Here is a 6,032-nt window from a genome sequence, read left to right as displayed (position 1 = left end):
GTTAATGGGAGCAAGCTGGGAGCGATTACAGAATTACTGTTAATTTCCTTAGATGCCCTAATGATGGGAAAGCCATCTGGAAAAAAGCAGATACTGCTTGGGAGATGCCCGCTCCAGTCCCGAGGGGTGAGGGCGTCACCGTGTCTGCAGCCTCCTGCCAAGGGACCCGGCAACAAATAAAAGGCCACTGGAGAAACATAATCAACTGTAGCCTCAGGTGGAGGGTTCAAATGCTCCCACCGTGTAGTCCGTCCAGTGTGTCTATTGGGTAGTTTCACCATGAAAAGAGAACCAAGAAGTAACCGGGGAGACAGGTCAGCCGGCAAAGCTCTTATCACACAACGTGAATTCAGATCCTTGGCCAATCTTGCAAAATCAGCCAGCGCCGCCGGGTTCAACGAGAAACGCTGTCTCGAAAAATAAAGCAGCCGTTTACTAGAGGCAACAGAGGCCAGAGATTAGTGTCAGGTGTCCTCCCTATCCTCTATCCCCTCCCCACCCCCAGGCCCACCCAGCCCTGCAAGTACAGGTATGTATGCAGCCATACCTGGCTTTTTGCACAGATTGTGGAGGTGGAACTCATGCTTGCAAAGAGCCATCCGTCTTCCCTAGCCCTGGTCTCCACTCCTCCGCTCTTTTTTTTTTCTTCCCCCAAGACAGGGTCTCTCTGTGTAGCCTTGACTGTCCTAGACTCACTTTGTAGACCAGGCTGGCCTCGAACTCACAGCGATCGCCTACCTCTGCCTCCCGAGTGCTGGGATTAAAGGCGTGTGCTCTTAAATGAAAAATCTGAATGGGGTGGGGGAGGGGGAGGCAGCAAAGGAACCACATCGCACACACACACACACATACACACCCAGGCACAGACCCACCAAATTATGTGTACATAATATTTTTTTTTGTTTTTTGTTTTTTGTTGTTATTGTTGTTTTGAGACAGGGTTTCTCTGTGTAGCCTTCACTGTCCTGGACTCACTTTTGTAGACCAGGCTGGCCTCAAACTCACAGAGATCCACCTGTCTCTGCCTCCCAAGTGCTGGGATTAAATGTGTGCACTACCATGCCCTGCTTAATTAATTAATTAATTAATTTTGTTTTTTCAAGACAGGGTTTCTCTGTGTAGAATCCTGAACTCTCTTTGTAGAACAGCCTGGCCTTGAACTCACAGCGATCTACTTGCCTCTGCCTCCAGAGTGCTGGGATTAAAGGCATGCGCCACCACCGTCCGGCTAATTAAAAAAAAAACAAAAACAAAAACTAGAAAAGAAAAGAAAAATCCTTTTGCTTCACCTTGGCCATGGAGACACTCTCCTCTGCCCAGGGCCTTGTGGCTGGCTACTTTCATTTTCAACCCCTACCTGTTCTCACATTGTCAATGCATCCTCAGTTACCAGAGCTACCCAGGTGACTCAGATTCACACACTTAAACTTCCGGCCTGGGTAGGACATCAAACAATGAGTCCAGTTGTCACTGGACCTGTGGTCTTTGAAGAGTGTATTAACCGGGGACTGTCCCACTCTTTCCCTGGTAAGAATTCACAGTAAACACCATCCTTTTTCAAGATTGCTTGTGGCAATTATAGTGGTTTATAATGCTCCTCCCTCTCAAACTGGCCTTTGATTCCTAAATGTGCACTTTTAGGCATCAGGCGTTAGAATAAATTAGACTATACAATTACATGTAATTAAAGGGGGGGGGGAACGGCTGTGGCGATGCAAAGATAGCTGTGTCTTGCACAAGTAAAGCCTGTCTGTGACCGTGTGTTGGACTAGGGAGGCCACATGAAATACAATTAGCATTCTGTTTTAATGAGGGCTTATAAGGCTGCTCTCATTATGCCAATATCTGACGATATATAAACAATTTCTCGCTAATACCAGGGTATTTTTCCTGACAAGACAGCTTGGGTTCTGTCTAAGATTTCAGCAGAAGTAACCACAAATTCATATGGTTGTGCAAGATACCGGAATTTGTAGCTTAAAAGCCGTGCAAGGCTGGTTCATCTCTACTCTGGGGCCCAGAGGTTTGATCTCCACCCTGAGAAGGGGTCCCAGGCTTCTCCTGGAGAGGGGAGTCCCAGGCAAGCTTGTATGCGTTATTAAAGCCGCCTGTGCCCCTGAGCGTGGGACCTCAGCCGGAGCCCCCAGTCTGCAGCCGTGTTCGTACGTTTAGTGTTTCTCCTTTACACGCCAATTTGTTTGAGACATGTTAAAAGGTTGTCTTTTATAACCCTCATAAAATACCATCGACTCTGCCCAGATGCAGCCAAAAAAAAAAAACCAAAACAAAAAAAACAAAGTTAGGACCATCTGACTGGGTTTCAACCTGTAGGATGCAGAAAGGCTTAGAAAGAGGGTTTCGGGTTCCCACCATTACCAGTGAGTCAAAGAAGTAACAACGGGAAAGACCCCATAGGGTAGGTAGGACCCCTGATGTCCTGTATAGCAAGCCACCAAGGGGCTCCAAGAGGGGAAAAGCAAGGCACAGGGGTGTCAAGACAAAGGTTCTCAAGGTTAAACCAACAATGGGGGAGGGGGGGTAGCCTACGGCTTACAAGGCTCCACAGTTGTCCAGCCCGGGCATTTGCAGTGATAGATTTCATTAGGGGCACAGGGACACAAAAGAAAGGCTGGCCTAGATCATGTGCTTAGACAGGAGGCAGGAGCTGGAGATTCAGGTGCTGGAGACTGTGCGGCCCACCCAGGCCAGAGTTGAATTGTGGAAGAGACCATGCCGCCCCCAGGCTGGAGGGGGCGGGGTGCGGGTGGGGGCGGGGGCGGGGCATCTGACCCGGAAGCCACTCCCATCTTCATCCTTTGCCTGGAAGGAGCCCGGGCAACAGGCTGAGGCTCAGACCAGCGGGTCAGGTGTTCACTAGGAATTAGGGGAAGACGGGTGATGAAGAGACTCTGCAGACCCTCCAGGTGTCTTTAACTGATGAGTGATGTCCTGAATCACACCGGCGCATCTATCCCCTTATCAGTAAAGAATAAGAAGAGGTCTAGTCACTGCCTTAGATCTTTCCATTGCAACAGCAGAAAGAAAACGAGCAAAACCAGGTGACACTACTTTCCTCCAGTGCCCGATCCCAACTGGGTGACTGAACTGCCCTCTTTCCTGGAATTTCTGGTGGGTGCACCCATCTGCAGAAAGCCACTGTCTGAAGTACAAGGGTGTGGTCATATTGTGGATCTTGAACTGCTTTCTGGTGTAAACCCCCAACTTCTAGAACATTCTCCAGAACCTCAAAGCAGACAGGGCACAAGTTCCATCCCTGAACCGTCCTCCCTCTCCTGCCTTAGACACCCATGGGACACTAGGGTCCTGCTGGAAAATCACTGCTGAGTGAGGGCCAGATCCTCACCGGGGTAGGGGACACTGGGACTGGCAGGCAACACAGGGCCAGGTAGGGACAGGTTGAGACAAGGACTGAAAGCCACCTGCCCCACCCTGCAGGGCAAGACCCTAACCTTTCTGAGCATCCATGGTCTCCAACGAATGTGAATGTATGTTTCATGTGATGACCAGGTGCAGATGATCTTCAATTGGCCACAGAACCTTCTGGAGCACAGTGCTTCTGGGGGGAGAACCCCAAGCTACATGGGGCCCAAAGTGAGCAATGTTGTAAATGAAACAAACCAACAAACAAACATGTTGCAGAGAAAGAAAAGAACGTGAAAAGACCACATTTATACTCCATTATTGGTTTAAGTGTCTCTGAGACAGTCTTATTACATAATCAGTCTTGGTGATCCTCCTGCCTCAGCCTTTGGAGTGCTGGGATCACAGGTGTGAGCCACCATAATACTCTCAGTTAACTATATAAAGAATTGTCTGTGATGTCAATACTGGTTACACCTGCTTTTCTATTTTTTTTTTTTTTTTAACTTTCTAAGATTTTTTTTTCTCCTTTTGTTTGTTTGTTTGTTTTTAAAATAAGGTCTCCTGGAACTCCAGCTGGTCTCAGGACTTACTGTGTAGATGAGGGTGACCTTGAATTTCTGATTATCCTGCCTCTGCCTCCCAAGTGGGGGGATTGCAGGTGTGCACCACACACCACTGTTATTTTACTTCTTGACTTTCTGGTGCCAGTTCTCAGAATCTCTCAGTTACAGGAGCAGCATGACCCCTGAGTCCAGTGATCAGAGCAGCAGGGAACACGGCCCCTTCCTGAACAATACATCCTCTGAACAGTAGTGCAGGGGTGCAGCCCCACCTTACACAACAATAAAACTGGATGCCCCTGGCTTGGAAAAGCAAGATCAGGCTTAGTACAGAGAAAGTATGGGAGGAGTCTACAAGCCCCTAAACCACTCAAGACAAAATCCATTTGAATTTTATATAAATAGCAAAGGTGTAATTTCAGTACATCTTCATGGGTGCCCTGTTATTCTTATTGAGCTTGAAAACGCTTTCCATCAGGAAACTAGGAAAAGCCCACAGGGAAAGGGGGATTTTGAAAATAAGCGCAGCCTGGGGTTTCAGATGTAACTCTGGATGGAGCTCGGCTTCTTGGGATCAGATCCTGATCCAACTGTCTGACCTTGGGCCAATAACTTAGCCGCTGTCTTGGTTTCAGTATCTATAAACGGATAAGCATCATGGAGAACTTTCAGGGTTACGTTTCCATCCGTGCCCAGGGCTGGTCCACCGCAGGGTCGATTATCCCTTAGCACATCAGCTCTATTTTCTGAAGCAACTGGTGGCCTCTATGGCGGCTCTTCACCCACCCCAAGCAGCCAGGACCCCTCAGGCCTCTGGTGGCTTCCAGGACGACAGAAACCGCGCAGACAGCACCACCTGGAGACGAGTTTTCCCTTTACCAAGGGAGTCGGCCTCTCCTTTCTTTCCCACTCCCGGCCCATGTCTGGGCAACGCTTCTGCTTTCGCTTGAGCTCAAGTTAATTTCTCAGAGAGCTTCGGAGGCGCGTGGGAAGGTCCAAGGCGCGTGGGCAGTTCCTCCAGAGATCAAGCTTGGGGATCGGCCCGAGCCGGCGTCTCCAATGGCAAGTGTTTGCGTGTGTGTTTAGAGGAGAGCGCGGGGCTTTCAGCAAAGGCAGCCGGGTGTTTGCAAACCAGGGCGAGCCCCTGTGAAAGCGGATAAAAGAAAACATTTATTAACGTGTCATTACGAGGGGCAGCGCCGGGCCGGGGCTGTCGCACGCCTCAGGGAACACTTGGCTCCGCGCTGTTGGGAGGGAGGAGGACGAGAAAGAGGAAAGAGGCAGGATTCTCTGCGCGCCAGCCCCGGGGCCTGATCCATGGCCCTCTCGACTTCGCGCCGGTGTCTGGTGGACTAAGAGATGCGCCCCCGGTCCGAGTGGCACACACGCGCGCACACACGCACGCGCGGTCCCGGTTGGCCGGCAGCTCCCTGCTCAGCGCACATCGGCTTCAACTCCGCGCCCTGGGCGAGCGGGAGCGGGTGCGAGTGAGTGCGCCCGGGGCCCGCGAGGGTGCGCGCTCGGCGGCGGGAGCGCGGCCGGCCACCGGCTCGGCAGGCAGCAGGCCGGGAGCCGCCGGGACTTCGGGCTGGGGCGCGGAGCGGCCGCGGAGCCGGAGGTGAGGCGCGATGGCTGAATCACGGGTTCCCCGGCGGGGCAGGAGACGGCCGGGTTCTGGGTCCTGGCGGGGAGGCCGGGGCGGGCTGGGCGGAGCAGAAGCCGGGATGCCGCGGCGGCAGCGGCTGGAGCAGCGGCAACGCGGAGTCCCCTACGCCCCGCGGCCCGGCCCGGCTGCGGCAGAAGCGCGGTGAGGCCGCGGGGGCCGCGCGGTCAGTAGGGCGCGGGGCCGGGCCTGGATCACGGATTCCAGGGCGAGCACGGCTCAGGTGAGCCCAGCGGATCCCTGCCTGCCGCCCCGCTCCGGGAGGGTGGCACCGAGAGGCTTCGGCACCGGCTGGCCTCAAGGGGCTGACCGATTTGACCCGGTCTGCAAGCCTGGGCGGCTTGGAGAGGACTTCCCGCACCCGGGTGGTTCCCGGGGAAGGGCGTCTGGACCCGCGGGCTGCAGGAGCATGGCCCCATTGACCC

General features: G+C 53.0%; 1 protein-coding gene across 1 annotated transcript in view; it reads left to right on the top strand.

Moving 5' to 3' along the window:
• Positions 1 to 5,478: 5,478 nt before the first annotated feature.
• LOC127187710 (extracellular sulfatase Sulf-2-like) overlaps positions 5,479 to 6,032 on the top strand; it is a 40,893-nt gene continuing 40,339 nt past the window's right edge. The window contains exon 1 of the mRNA XM_051143816.1: positions 5,479 to 5,562. The gene's annotated coding sequence lies outside the window, so the exon portion shown is untranslated. The remainder of the gene's footprint in view (positions 5,563 to 6,032) is intronic.

This window comes from Acomys russatus, chromosome 4 (genome assembly GCF_903995435.1).
Source record: "Acomys russatus chromosome 4, mAcoRus1.1, whole genome shotgun sequence".
Lineage (NCBI taxonomy): Eukaryota > Metazoa > Chordata > Mammalia > Rodentia > Muridae > Acomys > Acomys russatus.
This window is presented reverse-complemented; position numbering and strand designations above follow the sequence as displayed.